At 47.0% G+C, this 23,656-nt stretch overlaps 2 protein-coding genes across 2 annotated transcripts in view; one reads left to right on the forward strand and one right to left on the reverse strand.

The window, feature by feature from the left end:
• LRRC56 (leucine rich repeat containing 56) overlaps nt 1-343 on the reverse strand; it is a 78,201-nt gene extending 77,858 nt beyond the window's left edge. The window contains exon 1 of the mRNA XM_032691602.1: nt 220-343. The gene's annotated coding sequence lies outside the window, so the exon portion shown is untranslated. The remainder of the gene's footprint in view (nt 1-219) is intronic.
• A 314-nt stretch (nt 344-657) lies between these two features.
• HRAS (HRas proto-oncogene, GTPase) overlaps nt 658-23,656 on the forward strand; it is a 40,752-nt gene continuing 17,753 nt past the window's right edge. Inside the window, exon 1 of the mRNA XM_032691612.1 lies at nt 658-1,052. The gene's annotated coding sequence lies outside the window, so the exon portion shown is untranslated. The remainder of the gene's footprint in view (nt 1,053-23,656) is intronic.

Genomic DNA, 23,656 nt, shown 5'->3' on the forward strand with positions numbered 1-23,656 from the left:
CAGTGCCCATCTCTGCTGCTAAGCCTAATTGGACCCCAGCTGTCTTACACAGAGCCAATTCAGGTGTATTTTCTTTTGCGGCCTCTCCAACTTGCTCTGGAATAATTTGGAGCCACCTATTTTTCTAGGCATTTCCAGGGGCCAGATAGGAGCACCCTGTGAGCCGAGTTTAGCCCAGCGGGTATTCACCCGGGGGCCGTGACCGGCAATCAACGCTACCTTTCAGAGGTCTCCGGTCTTCCTCCCCAGAACGCCCCCGTGGGGCGCCGACAAAGGCAGCGCAGCCCCGGGTAGCTCCGTGGGGCGCGGGCGGCCGCCAGGCCTTCCCCTGACCTCGGCTGCGGGGAGCTCCCACGGAGAGGCCACCGGGGGCGGGAGGCGCAGACGCGTCCCCGCGGGACGGACGCCGCGGTCCTGGCGGCTCCCGGGGCCCGGGGGCGGCGGGGGGTCACCGCCCGGGGGTCACCCGCCGGGGCGCGGCGGCACCGCCCCCCCTTCGCCGCCGCCACCGCCCCAGGGACCGCCCCGCGGCCGGGCCGCGGCGGGCGGTGGCGGCGGGTGATTGACAGGCAGCGCGGCCCACCCGGAGGGCGGAGGCGGCGGGGGCCGCCAATCCGGGGCGGCGGGCGGGCGCCGAGCGGCGGGCGGGCGGGGCGCGGGTTGGGCGTGTGCCGCGGCCGCCGGCGGGGCGCGCTCCCGCTCCGCTCCCCTCCCGCTCCCCCCGCACGCACATTGTCCGGGCGGCGGCGGCGGCGGCGGCACAGCGCCCCGGCGCCCCGTGCCAATGCGGGGCGGGCGCGGCACGCCGGGGGCGCCTCCACCACCGCGGTGGAAACTTCCCCTCGCCGCCGGGCCGACGCGCGGCTGAAAGCCCCCGGCGGGGAGGAGCGGAGCGGGGATTCGCCCGCCTGGGGTGGGGGGGGGGCGCCTCGTCTAGTTTGGTTTTTCCTCCATTGGAAGGGAAAAAAAGCAAATAATACTGTTACCCGGCTTTAAACTTCCGCGCCCCACTCTCCAGGACGCGCATCCCGCCCGGCGGGGTGGACGAGCCGGTGAGTGACCGCCGGGCTGGGGCTGAGGCTGGCTCGGGGTGGGTGGGACGCGCCGTCGCGGAGGGGCAGCGCCCACCGGCGCGGCGGGGACGGGGCGGCAGCGCCGCCGCCACCTGTTAACGGGGTTGTTCTCCCCCACCCCGGGAAGTTTGAACCCCCCCCTCCGCCGTGCCCCGGCGGCGGCTGTGAGGAAGGAGTGACCCTTAGCCCGGTGGGCGGTGGCGGGGACCCACCTGTTCTCCTGGCCGCGCCATGACTCTGCTGCCTGGGCGCTGCCTGCCGACCCCAGCCCCGGCAGGCCGCCGAGGTAGGAGGGTGATGGGGTATCACCGATCCACAGCCTCTTCATCCCCTTTACACTCCGCCTGCCCTCCCCCTCCCAAGCTGTAACCCCCTTCCCTTTTTCCCTCTTGCCCTCCGGCTCCCCTCCACATCCCTTAGCTGCAGCCCTCTCCACCTGCTCTTTCTCACACCCCCAGTTTGCAGCCTCCTTCACCCACCTTCCCTCACCCCCTTGAATCCTCCACGCTGCTCCTGTCATGTGACTCCCCACTCTTTGCCCAAGTAGGTGCCTGCTGGGCTGCGGTACCCCCCAGCAGAGAGCAGGTTCACGGCAGTGCCAGGCGTCGGCAGGCCAGGGGCGAGGCGCAGAGGGGGCGCGCAGGTGGCGGAGGCGCAGGTATATATGTGCATCTGTGATGAAGTGAGCGAGGTCCTCGTTCTGTGAGCATGCGGCTCTGCGGAGCTGGTGACACTCCCTTCCTCCTAGAGACGCTCTCTGCCGGGGCTCTGCGGCGTTCCGAGGTTGCCTGCCTGCCTGCCGTGCCAGGGTGTCGCGGGGTCCGGGGGTGCAACGCCTTCAACCCAAGTGAAGGGGCATCTGAGAGCTTGCTTGGCCCTTATGGATCCTGGTTGGGGCTGTGTTTTAAATTGCCTTAAGCAGTGGAGCGTGTCTGGAGACAAAAGAGACAATGAGAAATCAGAGTGGACTGGTGAACTCTGGAGCGGCTGGAGAAATGCTTAGGACAGCTGGAAACAGGAGGACCGTGCATCAGGAATGGTTTGTTAAGCCGTTGCATAGCAAGTCAAGCCATTGACTATTTCAGTGTCCTAGGTTGGATGGTCATGTCTCTTTTAGCCTGTGACATGTCTCTTTTTGCTCTGGTCTTTGAGATGCAGAAGGGGTACAGACTCCTGGTGAGGCTGTGTCACGATGTACTCCAATCTGGTTGGCGTGGCTAGGCTGTGCAGCTTGGAGCAGGAACTGGTTTTGAATGGAGGAAAGCACATGAGGTTTGGTGTGAGCTCAACTAAAGAGTTGCTGGAGTCAGAACTGGTAATGTGTTTATTCTTCAGAGTATTTTGATTTTGCAGCTGGTGATTTGTGTGATTTCTGCAAGTGTTTGTAAGACAGCCATGACTTTTAATCCATGTGTGTCCCCCTTCTGTGTGTCTGGCCCTTGTCAAATGTTTTCCCTATGTGATTAATACTGTGCCAACTGCTTCATTTCAGCACTGGGGAGGCTGATGCTGATTGATTTTCTTGTTCAGTCTCCTTGGTGGGTCTGGAGGCTGATGGGTGTTATCACTGCAGAAAAGTCTGCTTTTGGGTGGGAGCTGTCAGCATGTATTTTTTATCTCAGTGAACCTCTTATTTCTTTTAATTAAAAAGAGATGAAGTATACATGGTAATATCCTTCATGTTTACCTAAAAATGATCTTGTAATTAGCAATAATTATCTCAGTTTGGGATATTGCTGTGATATTTAAATAGGACGTATGACCTGAGGGACACTTTTCTGGCCCCAGAGAGTTGCCCTTGGTGCAGTTCTTTCCTGTGATGAGTTTGATTCTTGGCTGCTGTCAGTGGTGAAGGTAGAACAGCAGTGGGAGTACCCTCATGCTTCTCTGATGTCTGCCTAGAAAGTGATGGCCATGATTTCCTTATTGGATCTGGTGCTGCTGCACAGGACTCCCTGGCAGACCTGCCACCACATGCATGGAGATGGTCTGCCTTGGTGGCTTTCACTCCGGGTCTGAGGATTCTCAAGGGGACCTTGCTGTTGTCTTGGGGGAAGGGAAAAAAAAAGGCTGAAAAATTTTTTTTCCTAGTTCTCCTAGGGAGATTTGGAAAAGTCTGCTGATAATGTGGGAAAATTCCCTGTGAGAGTAGAGGTCCTGAGGCATCCTTGTCCATGTAGCCATCTTTCACCTGACTTCCCTTTACTTTAAGAGGAGCAGAGCTAAGCTCACAAGTGTAAACATTTGCTTACAGGCTGCATATGGCACCTGCTGCCTCCCCTCCTGCTACTGGTGCACCCCCAATTTACCTTCCTGCTAGGCTTGGAGAAAATACCAGGTTTTCTTGGGGTCAAAACCTTTATGGAGTAAGAAAAGTTGAATACTGGGAAAATGTTCAACAAAATAAAATCCAAGACAAAAAGTGCTACCTGTAGAGAGGTGTTAGTTGTGGGAATATGTTAAAAGGAAAAGGTAGGAATATCTCCTCTTCTGTCTTTCAAGATGTGTTATACAATGTACTGTACTTTTAGTCAGTCTAGGAGAAGCAAAATGGTTGTGCTCCAAGGATTTTTATCTAATAGTAATTTATTACCAGCTTTCTATTTTAACATTTTTGACCTGTAAACTTAAAACCAGAGCTTATTAAGCAACAGATAAAAATGTTGAACGTATTTGAATTTTACGTGTATTAATCTAATAATGTATTTATGACATGATATTTGATCAGCTCTATAGCTGGTTGACGACCAACGCGTATTAATCAAATAAATTATTTGACAAATATGGATGAGATTAAACAAATTATCTATTTACCAGCTGCCGTTCAACTGATCTGCCATGGAATGTTCCTTGTTCTCTTATCTTTCCCTTCCAGTTTTCACTCCACTTTTTCATGGTTTATCTTTTTCTGAACTGTCCTCAGTATCTGTTTCACTTACCTCTTTTGTGTCATGGTTTTCTGTTCATTCTTTCTTTTGCCTCTCTATTGAACCTCTCTTTCCATGCTTTTTGAGTCTAAATTAGCCATTTTCCCTCTTTTTCTCTACCTTCCTGGTGGAGATTTTTATTGAACGGTTCATAGTCAGCTCAACTAAATTGGTATGTGTTTAAACCCATAAAAATGTAAAACTAAGCCCAGACTGTGTGTGAGTGTGAAGATGTTTGCTCAGTGGTAATGCTTCTCTGCCTCTCCCCGAGTTTTTTGGCTGTTGCAGGAAGGGTGTTCCTGCAATTCTGGAGGTTTTTCCCAGCTCTCGTTTTTGCTTATGTTCTCCTTATGCCTTTTTCAAACGTGAATTTGATTTTGTATCTTAAGAAAGAAACTGGGATCAAATGGCAGACCTTGTGTTGTTCATTGATTGTGTATCTGTATGCAACCTGCTTCCATTTGCTGTCTGACCAAAGCCAGCTTTCCTGCCAGGCGGTTCTGCTTTCCTCCTGGCATCATCCCTCCTCCCTGCTGGGTTTACAGCTGGGAGGTGCCTTTCAATAGGGCAAAAGGAACGAGTGCTCTGAATGTTTTCTGACTTATCTGTTAGTTGCAGAATATGTATGACTGTCAGGCTGATGAGGGTAAGTGGCAAGAGGTGAACAGGTTACTGTGAATGACCAAGCAGTCACAATATTCAATTGGATCTAGTATTCAAAGATTAAAGTCTCTTAAAAATGAAATTGCTGTATGGAGAAGAATTGTTTTAGGGTTTTGTTGTTTGGTTTTTTTCCTGTGGATGAAATCTAGAGATGGGGAGGATATTTTTCAAAAACAACAAAAGGAATAGAAAACCTTGTATTTCAGGGGAGGAATTTTGCTATTCTTTGGCAATAAAGCACAGGCAGTCCAGAGGAGCGTGATGGGAGTGCTCAGAGTGCGTGATTCGCCTCCACTGATGGTTGCAGTGATGTTGCAGCAGCAAATGACCTAAGCTGTGTATGTCATAGCTGTCTGCTTTAAGTACTCTGAGTTACGAGTTACGTGATGATGCCCTCTTGTACCCCTAAGGAAAGGTCTCTGCTGCTCCGAAATTAACAGTTACACCTCTCCTCTGTGTCTTCTGAGGCGTTTTGGATAACGGGTGCACTGACAGAGTGAGCAATCCAGGTGGTACATTGTTACAAAGCAGAATTGATGGGGGAGGATGGAGCCAAGAGGAATATTCTTTTGCAGTTAATTATTTACTACAGGGAGAGAGGGAAGCTGATGATGTTTGGTTTATAATTACACATATCCAGAGGAAAATACTTCAAGACAGTCTGTTTGATTCTATATGTTGCTGCCTATTTCTCTATAACATGGGACCAGCACGATTTAATGATTGGCTTAGTAAAAGCAAAACTTCGTTATCAACTTCTCATTGATGCAATATGATTTTACAGCTTCCTATGTGTAATGCAAAATGATCTGAATGCTTACAGAGGGAATAGTCTTTCCGTGCTCACTCTCTTAATGCATGACCTGCCTGTGGTGCCCGTCTGACAGCAATGTGGGCTCTTGGAACAGTTGATCTCTATAACTGAAAGATGACTTTCTAGTTAAAGTGCAGGATTGTGAACTGGGGAGTCCTGACCCCCCTGCCCCCCCCATCTGGTGTTGGATAAGCTATTTGCCTTATCTTACTGGAGTCTCTTCTTTAGGAGTGATACTGACCCAGCACATATCCAGCCTATCTGCTAAAAGGGTAGGATACTCTGGGTGAGAGGCCCTCTGATAATGTAGAGGTAGGGGCAGTCCAGGTATTGCGTACTAATGTGCCAGGGGCCAAACTTTAAGTGGATTTTTCCTTTTGCATAGCTAAATGCATTACAGATCAGACTGCTTGTATGTAAGTTAAATTCAAGAGCTGGTGGAGCCGAGTTTAAATGTGTGTGTGTGGGAGCAATAATGTGACGAATACAAAAAAGAGACATTGCTGCAATGTCTCTGGGAAGATGCCTGTATGTCTTCTGCTTGTTTAGCAGCCTTGAGAGAACAGCAGACATGAGGGAGAAGCTGTGGCCTGTGAAATGAAGAGGATGTCTCGCTCTTACTGGGAGAAAAGATCTAAAAAGCCGGGGAGTAGGAGTGAGATGAGGGATGCAGGTGTGCACAGCGGGGGGTGCTCTGGGCTGCCCTGTTCTCACTGGGTAAGGCTCTGTGGGAGGAGAAGCAAGGAGGAGATGAGTGGAAAAAGGCATTGTGGAGGCTGCTGTTGTGCAGGGTGGTGTGTCAGCTATCCTGTTGATGTAGGCAGAACAGAGGCATGGATGGCTGGCAGTGGAAGTGCACAAGGTCGTCTTCCCTGAGAAAGGCAGACCGCTCTCCAAAGGAGAGTCCGGCTAGCAAGTGCTTGTGCCTGAGGCAAGTTGGGATCTTGTTCAGAGGCTTGCTGAGAAGCGAGCTCTGTTGATCAGTGGCTTGTTGGGGTAACAGACAGCCATCGTGTAGGCCTTCTCCAGTGTTGTGTTGAGTGCTCTGATGCTCTGCTCTCTTCAGCAGTTCTGTGGCTTACATCCAGCCCTATTCAGCCTGCTTCAAAACATGTGTATAGAATAAGCTTGAATGTATGAAATTGGAGCCTGCAAATGATGGATTTTGTCCTAACCCAGCTAGCCACTGCAGCAGCTAGAGCAGTATTCCTGGTGTGGTATTAAGTTGTCTGTTTTCTGTAGTGATTCTAGCATCTGTGCTCATTCCCTGCTGCTGGCTTTGCATGAGATGCCAAGGAGCTTAATCTTACGTGGGGGGCTGGAATTCATCCTCCAGGAAAAGGAGAAGGCTGGACTTGAGAAACTAGGCTTTGGTTGGTATGATAAATAGATAAAACAGTTGTTGACTATGTTAAGTAAATAAAGCATCACCACTTCTTGGAGGTAAATATGGGACCAACCCCTGACTTATATGTGTGCTAATCTTGTGATTAACTTTTTTCACTGTCTCCCCTTGGATTTGTGTCTGTAGATGCAATGGCTCCTTTTGAGTCCCACCGTGTTAGGCTCCTGCTGTGAACAGCACAACTCTCTCTGTTGTAAAATACGGACCCAGCAAATGCTGGTGAAAGCAGGAGGTACCTCCTGCCTGTGTGTGTTTATGCACACTCCTTACCTCTCCCCTTATGTGCAGAGGCTGAGTATATAACCTTACAATATAACCTTGATCATGCAAGGTTTCTCCCAGTCTTGTTTCTCTCAGCCTTTTCCTGATTTGCATGGTACTGTATGAGGCCAGCCAGCTTTTTCTGGAGGGTTTGTCCCACTTTCTACACAAGGCAGCCTTGGGTGAGTGGTCTGCTCCCTGACCTTCTTCGACAGGCGTGTGCTGGCTTCTTGCTCCTCTGGTGTGGGAGGGAGTACAAGTGCTGGGGGGCTAGGCAGGGGGAGGACATTGCTGTGCCTGTTGGTGTCACCTCCCATCTGGCAGTCAGCTTAGCTGCTGATGGATGAGGAGATACACAGAAATCCCTGCTTCGCTTTCTGCCTCATCGTTCTCCTGAGGGGTGTGGAGACTGAGAGCTGTACTGAAGTCTGTGAAGGTCAGAGCTGCGCTCTCTACTCCTCTGAGTACAACTGCATGTCCTCCATTGTGCTGTACTCAGTTGCAGCTGATGGCTCTGTAGCTATTGTGGTGGTGCCCATGAATTACCAAATATCAACGTGTTGGTTCTCAAAACATATGCACAGGAAAGAAATGACCACCATTACCGTGGTGAAGGTGGGAAACAGAGGCGTGATACAGCCAGATCTAGACTTGGAAAAGTGCTTCTACTCCTGGTTTTCCACAGAAACAAGAAGGCTGTGTGCTGGTGGGCTCATAGTCACAGAGGCATGTGCAGGGTCTCACCAGGTCTGTGGCAGAGTAGAGAGGTAGATGGATGAGGGTGGAAATCTTGTAGCTGATTCACAAGCAGGATGCATCCGGTACAATTGTATCATGGTTCCCTGTGCAGAAGGAATGAAAGCCACAATATTCATCCCAGAAAGAACTATTTCTGAGAGTGGCTGGCAAAGTCGACACAGATGTGTTGTCCAGTGCAGATCAGTTCTGTGTTTCCATTCCTGTAATACACCTGATACTGAAGAATCAGTGGCTTTAGAGATGTTTTCAAGTGTGAGAAGCATAGTTTTCTGAAAATACTATCCTTTTATGTATCATGGTTGGTCATTCAGAGACCAGTGTTTCCACAAACTGTGGTAACATTGACCAAAACTTGAGGAGAACAAGAAGATGGAGCACGGAGGTAGGGCTGTGAGGACCGCAGCCTGGATTCAGTGTGCAGATCATGATCTGCATGGAGTTGTTGAGCGAATCCATTGGCATCAGACTGGGAGGTCCACCAGCGGCGATAGGTGACTGAGGATGGGAGGGTGCTTTGGAACACACAAGGTTTTTAAACCACTGGCATTGGTTATGTAGAGCTGCAGCAAAGTGTTTTTTGTGGGCCTACCACTGCAGCTTGACTTTGACTTCCAAGAGATTGGTTTACTACCACTCCATCACAAAGCACAGGATCTTAGGGCTGATCCTGTGTGGAGTTGTTGTCATATGCCCACCTCATCCCCATCCCTTCTGTGCAGGTCTAACAAGGCGGAACCTTGGTGGAGTGAGAGCGCTCCTCTCCTTGTGGCAGGCACAAGGAGGATACAAGTAGGAGGAAAATGGCCTTCCTTGACTGATTGAGCAGTGACTTTCAAGGTTTTGTTCCTGAGATCACTTCCTATTTGCCATCCCCGGCAAGAGTTTGGACAGTTGTCCTGCAAGGAGGAAAGCTAGGACTTTCAGACCCTATTTGCTCTCAACTAATAGTCATCTGATCCCCACAACTACTGCAAGATGTCCTCTGTGCTGAACACATTGATCTGTGTTCTGTAAACATCAGCTTACACCTCTGCTATTCCTCTTCTTCTGCGGTGTGTATCCCAGGCACCCAGCCTTTTCCAATCTATGAAGTGTCCAGGCCTGCCTGCCCCTCGTATCTGCTAGAAAGTGAAAAACTGCCAAGTATCTACCAGTACCTACAGCCAGGGCATACACTGGGCAGGAAGAGGAGTCACATTCTTATAACCTCTTGTTTTACAGCTGGGGAACTGAGGAATGGAAATTCACTTTAACAGGAGGAGCCTAGAGCAGAGCTGACAATATAAATTGTTGTCCTAGTCTAGCACTTTGACTGCAAGGTCAGTTTCCCACTTCCTTGGGTAACTGATGAGTGTCAAAAGATTCAGCACCCAACTGTTGATGTGTTGCTAATCTGATTTTCTGATGACAGCAGTGCTTTCTTATCACAATGAACCCTGAGAAGGTGAGGGGTTGTTTCTTTTTACCATTTCAAGCAAGGCTGTCTTGACTGTTATTTTAATATTTTAGGCGTCTGGTCTTAGAAGCGATGTGAATGGAGGACTGGGATAGCAGTAATTTGCATGTCACTCTCCCAGGCTGTAAGTGAGGCTTGTGTCTCTAGAAATTGATACATACCCCATGGTAAAGCTGAGTGTTGTGTTGTGGGTTGGAAAAATGGTAAGAAGATTTGGGTAGTTGAAAAGAGATGTTGGAGCCCTCTGTATGGGGATTGATTTAAAATCAGAGGGCTTTAGGATCTTAATTTCTGTTGGTGGCAGATGATTGCAAAATGAGCCATCTCCCTATTGGTCACCTGCATCAAGACTCTTTTTGTGGAAAGATTTAAAAAAACCAAGATGCAGTTAATTGATGAGATCTTTGAGGTTAAAAAATAAAACAAACTTCCCGAGGGGGAAAAAAAGTAGGTTTCTTCAAGAAGCAAAAACCCTTTACTTTTTTTCAAAGCAGTTTCCAAAGCACCTAATCTAATCTTTCCAGAACAATTCTCTGACTGCCAGGGCTCACATATTTTAAAAAATAGTGTAGAAAGGAATGTATAGTGACAGTTTAATTTGTTGCTGAAATATGGTCACCTCTGGGATAATTCAGAGCAACCACGGAGTGGATAATAGAACTGTTCAGGATGGGAGATGAGTAAAGAGAGGCAGCTGAGATGAAACCACCAATGGAGAGTGCCCATGCAGAGGTATAATTCCTGGAATTTAGGTTTGTTTTCCTCCTTTGACTAACAGAGCTGTAGCCTGTTCGCATATTTTGAACAGGGCAGTAGTTGCTGAGTCCTTAATGTGACAGCAAGGGAGGTTTTTGTGGTGATTTCCCCAGGAAGGTGGTAGGGAAGAGCCTCTGGTATTAGCCAACTTTAGGGATGAAATGTATGCAGAAAAAAAGGTGGATGATTACAGCACATAAGGTACAGGTCCCTGGCTGGGGACTTGTAAAGGCCCAGGGCATCCAGCTGGATATTGTAGTCACCAATCCACAGATGCAAATTGAGCTGTGTTATTGTAAAGCTGGCCTGAAATTTTACTCTTTTAAAGAGAGAAGAAGGCAATTGCGGGCTGCTCTTGAGAAGGCAAAGGAAAGCCTTCCTGAGTTTTAGCAGAAGATGTACAAATTAAAAAGAAAGATGTATGGGGTTGCTTATCTGAAGTGTGCTCCTTGTGAAGAGTGGGAAGCTGACTGCCTAGGAGAGGGCTGGGCTTTTTCAGAGCATGCTGCTAAGCACATGCTTTTTTGGCAAGCCCTGCAATTGCATTGCAACAGGGTTATGAGGTCTTGTTCAAATTCTGCTGAAGTTGGTTGAACTATGTTGACTGCAGTGATCGTGGGATGGTGGGCAGTACAGCATCTCAGGTCAGTTCAGGTTTGTATCTCCTTTATTTCAAAGTCTGCACCTGGAATGAGTTTAGTCAATTTGCAGCTTAGAGCAATTTAAGAATAAATTCCAGAGGAAGAGAAAAAGGAAAAGAACACTACCAGCATAAGAAATCGAAATAATCAAATGGGTGGTGCTGTGGAACTGAGATGTGACTGGCAGGTGCTGTGTGGAGGTGGACAACCACCAGTCACACTTTCTCAGCATGGCTTCCTCTGCTGGGGCAATAGGAGCAAGTACCTGTTGGGATTAGGATGCAAAGAGATGGTGTTTAAAATCTGAGGTACAAGCCTGCAGACTCAGTGACAGCTGAATGCTGGGGTGGAAGAAAAAGCTCTGCCACCAGTAAGTCACTCTTTCAGGGAGCTAAGTTGAACTTGTTTTCTTCTGAACTCTTCAGTTCCATCCCGCTGTGGGTGAATGTTGTGCAGTCTCTTCTGTGCTTGCTTTTTTGCCCCTATTTGATTTGAAGGCCCTTTGTAACAACTTATTCCTCATGCATCCTGTTGTCAGGGAAGTTATTCTACCTGCAATCCTTGTCTGAGCTTAATTTTCTTATTTTCTGTAGCACCAGGGCTGATGGCTTCACAAATCTTAGAATAACTCCTCCATCTCTCCCCTGGCCAGCCTAGCAGCGTGACAGCTCCATTTAATGTGTGCTGTCTGCTTTGGCTGTGTGCCCCTAGACTCGTTATTTTGCAGTTGTCTGCATCGAGCTCCAGTGTTGCCTGCCCCAAAGGATTGTATATCAGAAGTCATGAAAAAGAGAAGAGTCCTCAAGGTTGCTCTGTAAATCCCAAGTCTCTCTGCTAGAAGAAATTGCAGTCTTGCTGCTCTGTCCTTTCCTTTCCCATGTCCTTGCCCCAGCTCTGCTGCATAAGTGTATCCCTCCTTGCCTGACATGGTGCATGTTTTCATGGGCATGAAGTGAGCCTTGCAGGCTCTCTGGGCAATGCTGTTTTTATGGCACAAACTGTTTGGTGCCTGGGATGTTTTCCTTTCTTCACCTGCTAACACAGAGGCAGGTTGAAACCTGCAGCTGTGCCTTCTCTTCACCCATCCCCCTAAATTATTTGGATCCACTTGCAATATCTTTACAGGGAAAGTATTGTGAAGCTTTCTTGCTTCAGGTAGATACTTCAGGGTATGAGCCTCTCATGTACCACTTGAAGTGTAGCATTACCTTTGGGCCTTAGGGACTGGAAGTACTTTCATGTTAGGTGCAGAGTGAGATAGTCCCTCTCTGAAAGCTTACAAGTGAAGTGCAAGATGGGGAACATCAGAGTGCAATTCAGCTGTCCAGATACTGACATCTAACATCCCAGCTGCATACTGTCAGTCCTCCTGTATAGGCAGTGGAGGAAATGAGTACTTTCATCTCATTGTAGTGCAAGTCAGACAGATTGTACCTGTCTCTGCTCATTGATGATAAAGCAGCTCTGGACAATTGGCTCTCATGTTGTAGGTGAGGTGAATCCCACCTTGATTAGCTGCACTGAGCAGGTTGGGGTAGCACACAGAAGTGGCAAGACAGTGTTGAATGTAGTCAGTCCTTGTCTTAGCTGTGTGCTGTCTCATTTGGTAAACATGTGCATCTTCCTTCGGTCAAGAAGCTATCTTTCATTTTCATTCCTTGCTGGCCAAGAGCTGGAGGAGAGGAATGTCATCTAGACAGCAACTGGAAGACAGAGCTGCTCCTAGGTGCTCTCAGAGGTGCTCCTAGGACAGAGCTGCAAGCCTGTCCCAACTCTGGATCAAGGGGCATTTTAGCCAAGTGAAGGCAGAAAGTGTAGGTAGGAATGGGACAGTTTTATCCCTGTTTCATCCTTTCATACTGAGGCCAAGCAGCTACTAGCATAGGTCAGGGGTTATTCGGCTACTTCTCAGGAGCTCCTGACCTCCTGAATGTGCCCAAACAGGTATTGTATTGCTGTGGGGAAAGACATGAGACTTCTAAATCTGGAGCTGAGACAATGGCATGGGACTTCAGATTGCAGAGTAACAGATGATATCAGCAGGAGCCCTGCATTGCCTCAACAAGGGCTGCACACCTGGGTATTCCAGGCTTGGTGGGTAAAACCTCTTTCTGTTAGGGGAAAAAGAGCTTTTTTCCTAACACCAAAGCACTGTTAAATGTCATATTTGGGCTTTGGAGATGATGGAGCTGGTTTTTCTGGATTTCTATCCCACTTGGCCTGAATCTTCATGATTGCTCTGAAGACCCTGTCATTGTCTGCAGGGAGCAGGTTGGAGGAGCCCCAGAGCTGTTCTTGAAAGAACTGAAAAAACAAAGCTGAGCCAACTGGAAGGAATAAAGCCTGGTAGCCTGGGGAGGATTTTCTTGACTGGCTGAGTTTTTCCTTTGATTTGGAGCGCTTGTTCCATCATGCCTTTTGCTGGGGAAGAATTAACCTGATGGCAGAAATGCAATACACTGGGCGTTTTGGGAGCAGAAATCTGTCCACAGCAAGAGCCCACAGATCTTGAACTCAGCCTTTGAGTCCCTGTGCTGACAGCTGATTGCAAGACTGCTCAGTATGGGATGGTGCTGTGCCAGCGTCTTTACCGTCATTCTTATACCTGTGTCATCAGCATGATTTAATGCTAGAACCCTGAAGAAAAAAAGAGTCAGTTTTATACCCCAATGTTGTTTGTTATTGATACTCATGCTATAATTCCTATCAGTACAAACATCCATAAAATAATGGTTAGCTCTGAAGAGTCGCTGGAAGTCTTCTGTGTGCACTACAGACATTTCAAACTTACAACAGCAGGGAGTTTATCGGGGGAAATTTCTAGCTGGGCCTAGGTGGGAAACCCACATACTATGCTACAGAAAAAGACAAAAAAATACATTATATTCCATTAGATAGTGTATTTTCCTCACTTCACAATGCATCTTAATCTCTCCCTGCTGTCTTTTCTGGCTACATGTGTCCCTGACAAGCTTTTGTACTTTTCACCTTGTGCTTCTAGGAAACAGAGAGGGCAAGTATGAAAACCATCAGGAGGCTTTTGATTCAGTGAGGAAGGTGTATCAGGGCCTTGTAGTTAGGACCCACAACATATGTTTTGCTCTGGTACTTTCTTTACTTGTTGTCCTTTCCCTCTGAACTTTGGTACAATAAACGGTGTCTATGTTTGAAGAGCGCCCCAACAGAGAGGCACCTGGCACAGCATCTGGTCCTGGCAGCTTCTCTGCATTTCTGCTGCACGTGGCCTCTTGCCTGGTCAAAAGTGCATCGTCAGTGGCACCGAATGGCGAACATGCGCCTGTCCCTTTTTCCTGCTCACCCAAGGTAATTCCTTCTGTTACTCCTTCTGTGTGGCAAAACAGGTTGCAAAGGGAGAGCTGCAATGCCTTGCTGTACTCTGTTATTCAGGTGCAAAACTTTGAGCCCCATCTGCAGCAGAGGTATTGTGCCTAGGACCGGCTTTTTGCTGCAATCAACCTGCTGCTGGTTGGATGCACCCTGGCAAAACAGTGCTTTTTACTTGTTAATTTTTGCCACCAACAGTATGCTGGTTGTCTTGTCAACAAGAGGTGGTTTGTAGGTCTCTGGAAGATTTGCAGCAGTGTCACTTGGCTGTTTGCTGTCCTGGTTAAACAGGCGCACATACGGGTCTTTCAAAGCTGGTGGGAGAAACCAGGATCAATCCCTTTCACAAAGGTTTTGTAACAATATAACCTTCCTAACTAATTTTCCTAACTCCCTAATAACACGCATATGTAACTAAATCTGGGAAGCCAGGGCTATATTGAGCCTTAGGCATGGGAAGTTGTGTAATACGATCAGGTTGCATATTGTGTCCAGGGCAGAGCCAACCATATTGTACCAACAACTTCCTTAAGATTTTACCTTTAGAGTGGGAAGACAACTCCCATCGCAGGGAGCCCAGTTCTCCAGTAGTCCACCAAAGGCTGCTTTGGTTTCTAATTCAGCTCTGCAAATACTGTCTAGTGGCTTCAGACTGGGTATGAAGTCAGCTGGTATTATTTCCCCTGTGAAAGCTAAAGTGAGGGAGAGAAAACTGAAGCAGCTTGTCTTAGCCTGAGTCAGCACTGCAGAGTTGCGAGTGTGTTTCTGTAGAGCCTAGTGAAAGGTCCTTGCCTTATGTGTCTTGATATTTTGTTGGTTACACAACTCGCACATCCCATAGATGCAAATGTTTTCCCGAGGTTGGCCCTGGTTGCCCAAGGAGGATATTTGCTCAGATTCTCATGCTTTGCAATTAATATGAGTTTGCAATTAATTTAAGCTTCTCAACTTCGTATGAGAGAAAGAAAGGGAAGTCGTGCTAGGTGGTTTTGTTTGGTTGGTTTTTTTTTTTCCCTCGCCTTGTTGTTGTTCCTCACCAGCTGACTACTTTGAAATGAGCATGTTGTGGTGTTTTTTTTTTTCCTTAAGCAACAACGTGTTGCTGCAAATTCAGCTTCAGAGAGGTTGTGGGAGGTTTTGTCCGCTGGCATTGCAGCTGCTGCGGGCAAGGCACAGACAATACGTAGTCCTGCGGCTGCCCAGCCTGCAAGCTGGGTCTGGCTGAAGTGGATGCCAGCCCAGCTGAGTGGCATGATCCTTCTTTCCTGCTGAATTCCCACACTCGCTTGGCGGTGACTGGGACATGCTAGTCCTGCCTTCCTCCAGAGTGTGCAAGAGCAGCCCAGTTCACACCATGGGATGTTGTCAAAGGAACCAGAACCTGGTGTGTTGCAAGTAAATATTTTTTCTCCACCTCGTTTAGCTACAGCAGCGTTATCTCAAGAGGGCTGTATGAAGTGTGCTTGTCACAGCTGTGCCAGGCACCGACACAGCTCATGGAAATATCTTGCACCTTCTCTCCTGAGCTACTGGATGAAAATTGGCTACTTCAGAGGATAAATTGCCTCCATATTAGTACACATTCAAAAAAAGGTATCTAGGTGAGACCTAGAGAGCACACATCATCTTTAGGTACAGTGGCAAAACTTGGAGTAAACCTCATTAAGTCTGTTCATCGTGTTTTCCAGAATACTCTCTGAACTTATGTTTTGTGCTCTTCAAAAGCAACAATTCCTTTAGTGCTGTAGAATAAAGGAAGCACTTGCTTAAAGTGGCATGGAGGAGTTGTCACCCTATAAAACTCAGACTGGCCATCAGCTGTGTTTCACAGTCATACTATTGGCTAGTCATACTGGTGGAGTTTTCAGACCTTGCAGCCACTTTGAAGTCTTTTTGGGGGAAAAAGGCCAAATACATGAATTCATGTATCTGATCAGGGTTTTTGACTGCTAAGTTAAATCAGATTTCCTGTTTGAGTTGACATAATATGTCCTGAGTTTAATCAAAACTGTGTGGAAGTAAGGGCAAATGAAACCTGTGGAATGGCAGCCACCACTTGGAACAGCTTCTTTGTGGAAGATCTCCATTTGGGTAAGAAATACTAACCTTAAATATACTTTTCATCAGTGCAGGTCTTGCACCCTCTCTGTCCTATCTTAGATGTACAGGTGAAAGGCAATAATTTTTATGTGGGGTGATAAAATATTTGTGATTAGTAGATCCTAGACTGTAATCAACCTTGGATGGAAGGAATTAATTTAGAATGAGACAACCTTCACCACAAGTTTTTAAGAATGGATTATGAGGGTAAGTTGACAAATTCCAGCTTGTTGGCAAATTCCATCTCTCAGAGCTCTTTGCTTTCATTGCTGTTGAAATATAAATTTTCCTCTTGTGCTAAGACACTCACACTCTTGCTACAGAACACTGCAGCATTGTTTTGCTTAAGTGGTGTTTCACGTTAAAGTTGGCTGGTTTGGCATGTGAGATGGTGGTTTTCTGTGGGAATTTTCTGTTTTTAAAAACAGCTTTTTGCAAACACTTGATTCATTTTTTTTAATTTAATTTTACCTTTCTAGTTGAAGTTTCTGTGTGGGAACAATGAGAGCTATGTAGGAATCATACCCACTACATCATGCTGTGGCCTTGAAGGTTCATTGTAGAGACACACTTGGTCCTCAGGGAGTTGCTTTCTGAAAATAAGAGGATTTTACGGGGGAAATCAAAAAGCATTTTATTTCTAGGTAGGTGCGAATGATGTCCAAGAGTGAGAAACTGTTGTATGTGCCTTAGGAGCCCTGAGAAACAGCACTGGTGAGCTCTACTGCCCTCAGACGAAGAGGGAGGCTTTATCAGCATGTCACCCCTTCCCAAAATCTCACTGGTGGCTTGTCGCTCTGTCAGGCTCCTGTGAGAGCACATGATCACATTTGAGATCTCACAGTATTGGCAAGATTGTAAAAATTCAGAGTTTAAGCTTAATCTCTGAATGTATTCTAAGGAAAGAGAATTTTATTGTTCTGAGGATTTGAGGAGCTATGGACTCATGAAGTAGAACCTCTGACTGCAGATACTGTGGTGGTTCTCTACTCCCTAAAGGAAAAAAAACGCACCAAAGTACCATAACTCTGAAAGAGGTTCTTGTCCAAAAGTGACGATTTTCTGTAGTTATTCCCAGTGACTGTTTCCTCAGAGGGATAATTTCCATAACTTATGTGCAATTTTTTAATCCAAGTTAAAGCCCACAAGACAGATGGGGTCGTGACAAGAGCCAGGAAGTTTGCATCATCTTATTAGCCTGGGTCATCTTTAACAGTGCTGGTTCACATCACCTGTCCATTTTCTTGCTTGCTTTTTCCAGACTACTGGGGGAAGAAATAAAACCCAACAGCCTTGTGACATTCAGCATTACTCATTCTTGCTGTCTTGAATGGTCAGCAAAGGCACCATGGGCAAATTCTATGGCGTGTGGGTGAGCAGAATTGGAGAGGAACCTCAGACCATGCGTAGGACCAGGCTCCTACCACTTGAACAGTGACTTCATAGCTGTTATAATTCGTATTTATAGTAGCATACCAAAAAAAGCCTCAAGGTGTGAAAAGAGATGCAGCCACCAGTATGAGCAAGCTGTGGTCTTTTGGTGCACAGTCTACCTCTATGTCCCACCAGCCCTTCCTGGAGCTGCTTTTAGTGGTATTTGCTGTAGCCCAAGAGGTAGTTGTGTGAGCTTTTTGGTGTCCTGAGGTCCAGCTTTCAACCCCCTTTCCAAACATCATGGCTTAAGTGTCAGAGCTTCAGTTCTTGTGTCTTTGCTGGTACTTATGAGGGCAGATGCTGAACACAGGGATGACCAGTAGAAAAAAAGGTCAGGATTCATTTGCTGTGGGCTGATGGCAAAGGGTGATAGCATGAAATACGCCCCACAATCAGTGATTTGCAAAGTGATGTAGGTCATATAACAGATCTTCCCCCCCACACACACACACACTGTAGTAGCATACAGAAAATATAATAATTTTACTTATAATAATAAAGTTGTGTTACTATACGTTGGGGAATTGAAGGCAGATGCTTGGATTTTTCAGTGGGCTGAAGGGACGTTAAGGTTTTGTTTTCTTTATTTATTATATTTTAAACCAAAGCCAAAGAACTGAGTCAGCTTGATCTTTGCTGCTGCAGTTCCTCCACTGTGGTCCTGAAGCATTGTCTAACAGACACCTGTACCTCCACAAGGCTGGATGAACCAGAGACTGGAGGCTTATTTTTGTCACTCCTGTTGCAGAAACTCCTTAGGAAGGCTCTGTGTATCTTAGTAGAGGGTTCTGGGAAGACACTCAGCTGGTGATCCCAGGAGCAAGTTCTCTGTGCCAGCACTCACCGGCACCATATGCAATTCCTCATGGCAGCCAGACCTCCAGGGAGGAGAAAATTACCACCTTCTTCCTTGTTCTGCTTTATGATGGCTCAGTTTTATAGCTGCTCCATAGGCACTCTCTTTGCCTCCCTGGCTTAATGAAGGTATATTTGTAGCTTTCACAGGTAATGTCAGTCTGCCTTGCTACTGTCTCAAGATGCAGGGAGGGGTAAATGTTCCAGACTGGCTAAGGCTGAAAATTAAAATAGACCAAGTGAGGTCCTCAGCTAGTGTTGACTGTCTTGTCTTTAGTGGATTCAATGCAAGGACATTACTTTTTACCTTTTCCTGAAGGTGAACCTTCAAGGTGAGATCTCAGTTTTGGGACTCATGTTTGGTTCTTACTCCTTGTCTTGTTCTGTCCTCTTGCTTCCTTTGGTAAGCTATAAAAGCTTGCACTTTATCCATATTACACACAGATAATGTCTTAGGGCTGTCAGGAAAAGTTGTCTTTGAAGTTCTACGTTTGCCTTTTGTGGTTATTTTTTTCAGGTCAAATACAGAACTGTTTGCATGAGCCTCATAAAGTACAAGAATAAATCCAATGGATGCTGCTGTGTTTCTTTTTTAAACGTCTCTGCAACATGTGCTCCCCCAGCATTGCAGAGTTGTGCTTGGGCAGCAGGATCAGAAGGTCTGAGAGGCTAGTTGGGAGATGTCTAGACACCAGGAAATGAAAAGGGAAGTCATATATACATATATAAAAAGAAGTGATGTTTGTAGTTTGGGCATCTCCTGCTCTTCTTCTCTCCTTCCTTCCCATGACCTTTTCTTGCTGCTGTGTGGTATTTACCTGGGGACTTTGCTGAGCAGAGGTTGATCTGTGATGAAGGTCCATTGTCATGCCTGACAAAAGGATGCTTCAGCTAGAAGGACACCTGCAGGATCATGTTACCCTGTTTTACTTTTCCCAAGCAGTGACTCTTCCAGCTCATGCTGTGGATGTTTTGGGTTGTACTTTGCGTGGTCTCTTTCTTTTTATGCTGTCAGGAGAAACCAGGTGCTAAGAACAGGGTGTTGTGTGTGCCAGCTGTGTCTGGTCCCCAGGTGCTTGCCATGGTAGAACCAACTGTGGGCAAGTGCTGGTCTCTGGCTGACTTTTCCTACTAAAGACATTCTCTCTCTAAAGATTTCAAGGTTTTCTTCCTGTTTGCAGCTAGGATGTTGTGTCGAAGCTCCCTTGCATCTCTTTGTCCGTTCACTTCATGGACTTTCTGACTCTTTTTCACAGCTAGATGTCATCTCAAGCTCAGGACATGGTGTGCTTCCTGTCTGTACCTCTTTCAAACAAGCAACTCTGCTTCATGTGGCTGGAGGGAGCGTTTGCCCATGCTGTTGTGCTGGTCCGAGTGAGGATCAGAGCCCTGTGGAACTCTTTTCTCTGTCAATTGTTGATCTGTGTAGAGAAACACCTAAATTGAGTCAAAGAGGTAGGGCAGGGTCTCTGAAGCTTTATGGTCATCTCAAGTGCAGTGCCAAAGCCATATCTGGATCTACTCATTGCCTCTACCAGGGTGTCTGAGGGAATGGGATTCAACTGAGGGGATTTTAAGATAATGTGGTTATACTCTGATAAACCTTTAGGCATTATCAGAGGGAGCTCAATCACTCTTCTTCTTTCAGAGGCTTTGCTTATTTGTTAATCAGCTTGTTGGGCTTCAGTGTTGAGGTAGGGCCACATCTCACACAGGCTTGGTGTCTTGCATTTCTGTGGTTTCTTTTCAGCCTTAGTTACTCTGCGGATGCTGGCTGTGAGCCCACCCAAATCCTGCATGTTGTCGTCACTGTGGACTTCCAAGGAAGCTCTGGAAGGAAACCCACCCGGCTTCTGCTGATTGTGCAGGTCTGCCAGCAGATGCTGGAGGCTGTAATGGAGGTGGTGGCATAGGTGTTGTGTTCCTGTCCCCTGCACACTCAACCGCAGCCATTGGTAAGGACAGTCTTGGGACAGAAGCTTGAATGTGGGGCAGCAGAAATCCCCAGGTTTACCATAGGTTTCCTGTGTGACTGTCAGCAAGTCACTTAATTGTTGTGGATTCTTCATTGCAGGGTGGATTTACTATTTCCTTGATCTGCAGCTCTGTGTGTTGCTGGGGGGTGGAATATATGAACCTGTGTGAAGGCTACTTAGAGTTGAAGGAGTATGTCTTCTGTGTCCACACTGTGATCCTTGCAAGACAGGCAGGATGAGTCTCTGCCAGTGTCCCTTTGTTACTCCAGCTCCAGAAGAGGGGAATTCCTTCCTTTTCAGCATGGAGAGCAATCTGTACATATTCAGTCTTTTTTGTAGCAGGCCTGTGCTGTGACAGTGTTGTGTTTAAATAACTCACAGCAGCATTGCTTGAATTTTTTTTTTAAATCCAGACTGCTGCAGAGGGCCAGGATATGAGAATCACATTATTAAGGGTATTGTGGCTGAGATTTACCACGAGCAGCAAAGTGAGGCTCGGTTAATCCAGGACCCTAACTTTAAATAAAATCTGCTGATCCAAACTTAATTCTTGCACCTTTTGGACCTCTCTGTTTCTGTCAGTGTTGCTCAGTATTGCACGCACAATGTGTTGGTTGGCTCTGCATGGCTACAGACTTGGTCATGATGAATTCATTTACCATGGCTGTTGAAGGGCTGGTTTGAAGGTCTTCTGTGGACTTCTGTGCCAGCTGCATTTGCTGCCCCATCGCTCTAGGTTGCAGCTGCCAGGTCCATAAATCAGCAACATGCCCCTGAATATCTGCTGCATAATTACCGATGCATATTCATGTTTGTTACAGCATTGTGTCACCCTGCAAATAATGTATCGTGGTGGGAAGGAGAGCAGGGACAGGCTCCCAGCAGCAGGTGCCTGCTCACTTCATTTTATCTCCTCTTTCTGCTGTCACCTTGTCTTTGGCTCCAAGATGCCCCTTCACTTGCTTTTCTAATGCATTTTCCCCAGCTGCTTCTGGATTTGCTAAAGTGAGCCCTGCAGGTTTGATTTTTGCTGTGGTGCTTTCTTACTCTTCATCCCTGCTCTGCTAATAAATAAGGGTGTGTGCCTGCAAGGGCTAAATGAATGCGAGAGGATGATCGTGTAAATTAAAAGGCTTACTAATAAAAGACATTCTGGAAGTATCTGATCTTGGCTGTTCTTTTGAGCTCTGTTTTTGAATGAACTGTTTTGAACAGCTTTTTATTGATGTCCCATTGGGAATGGAAGTGCAATAAGGAAACTCAGTCTTTGTCCCTCATCCCAAGATGGACTGTCCCTCACCCACAACTAGCCTGGGGAGATGATGCTGTTGCACCTGTCCTGCTTTACCCTCTATTTTGAAAAACAAGGAAGAAGAAAAGTTCTTTCCCTGGAAGAGAAAAAGCTTTGAAAAAAATATGTTTAACAGCCTGTGATATACCACATGTGAGAGAGGACGGATGGGGGTTGACTTTGCTTTTCCTCTTCCAAGATCCTAAGTGCTGTCCAGGGAAACTGGGGGAGCCAACTTGAGGACTAATCAAAGCATACCCCAAGAGACAGTTGAGTTCAGCACAGCCAGGGCTGGCTGTCCCTTCAGAGGGGGATCCCTCTCACTCCTGCTCTGTGTTTTTACTAGGGAGACTTGAGCTGTTCCCAGAGGATCCTATTTCTCTGTGGAAGCTGGTTAGCCATCTAGGGCGTGTGTGTCATGTGGGCAGGAGCAGACTGGGCACCTACTGTCCCAAGATACTCATTTGTCTGCTTTTCTGCTGCTGGCCAACAACTTCCACCTTTTTATCACCCAAATTTGATGCTGCTGGTTCGTTGTCCGGACCCTTCTGCTGCAACAGCTGTAATATGATAAGATATGTGCTGTATGCACCATTCCATTCCTGGAGACTGGAGCTCACCACTACTTTTGTAATATTATTTTGCTCCAAAACCTTGCTTTCTAAAAAGTCTCTTATCCATTAAATATTTACATAAAAAAAACAACAAACAAACACCTAAAAACATTATCAAAATCATTCTTGAAACTTTCCAGCTGCAGCCATGCTGTTTTCTTATCCACGTATTTGCTGTGAAGATACATGTGTTAGGATTTAAAGCAAGCAGGAAGCTGAACAGCCATACCTATTTCCATTGCAAATTCTTCTCAGCAAAAATGGCTTGGATGCATTTCCTGAAACCAGTTTCCTAATTTTTCCTTGTCAACAGTTGTTTGGGAGGAATAAGGAAGGATGGGGAAGGAGAGGAGAACAGAAATCTCATAGCGGGAGTGCCTTTCCTGACTACAGGGTACTTCTTTTGGTCTGATATACGTCAGTGGTGTTCAGGTTGGGATTGGCCCTTTCCTTAAGTGATGTACAAGGCCATCTTATATCAGTGACTTCCCCCTTTCTTGCAGTTGGCTTTGAGTGAGGGGAAACAGGAGCAATGCTCAGCCTGCCCCTCTGCTCCCAGTCCTACCTGCATTTCCCATGACCCAGTTGTGATTTCATCAGGATAATTGGAGAGCAGGGCCCCTTTTTCAGCACTCTGGGCTTTCCTGTTTGATGTACCCTGCTTCCCCAACTGTCTCTGCCTAGGAAAGCTGGGCTGGAGCTGAGCTGCCAGCTCTGGCAGCCCAATACAAAGACCCAGCAGGAGACCAATGGCTTTGCCATCCAAAACCTTTACTGAGAGCTTTTTGTCTCAGGTGAAGACCCCAGATGGGAAGTCACATTGCCTGAATTTAGTTCCCAGCTTTACCACCCACTGATGGCTTTGGGCCAGTCCCTTGACTTATTTGCATCCCCTTGCCTGTCTCTACAGTGAGGAGGATGGTGTTTCTGTTCATGCATGGCCACCACCTCCAACTCTAGCAGTGGGTGCTCCATCTCTTGCAGCTTAGTGGTGAGATCTGAAATTGTCCCTTCTTATGCTGTTGCAACAGAGAGCCAGATGGCTGCAACCTGCATGATGACAGGACTGGTGGGTCATGGGAGAGGCTGTACCTTTCCCTGGAAGCTTGCCTGCAGCTGCTCCTTTCATCACCAAGAGGACCAGGCAGAAGATACCAGGTTCCTTAGGAAACCAGCCTGAACACAGCATCTCTTGCAATTCCATGCCATTACCAGGCAGCAGTTTCCCCAAAGCCTGATATTCTCTGTCCTTGTAATTACGTAGATCCACTTACACTGGCACTGCA

The sequence above is a fragment of the Chiroxiphia lanceolata genome, chromosome 6 (genome assembly GCF_009829145.1).
Source record: "Chiroxiphia lanceolata isolate bChiLan1 chromosome 6, bChiLan1.pri, whole genome shotgun sequence".
In the NCBI taxonomy this organism is placed as follows: Eukaryota; Metazoa; Chordata; class Aves; order Passeriformes; family Pipridae; genus Chiroxiphia; species Chiroxiphia lanceolata.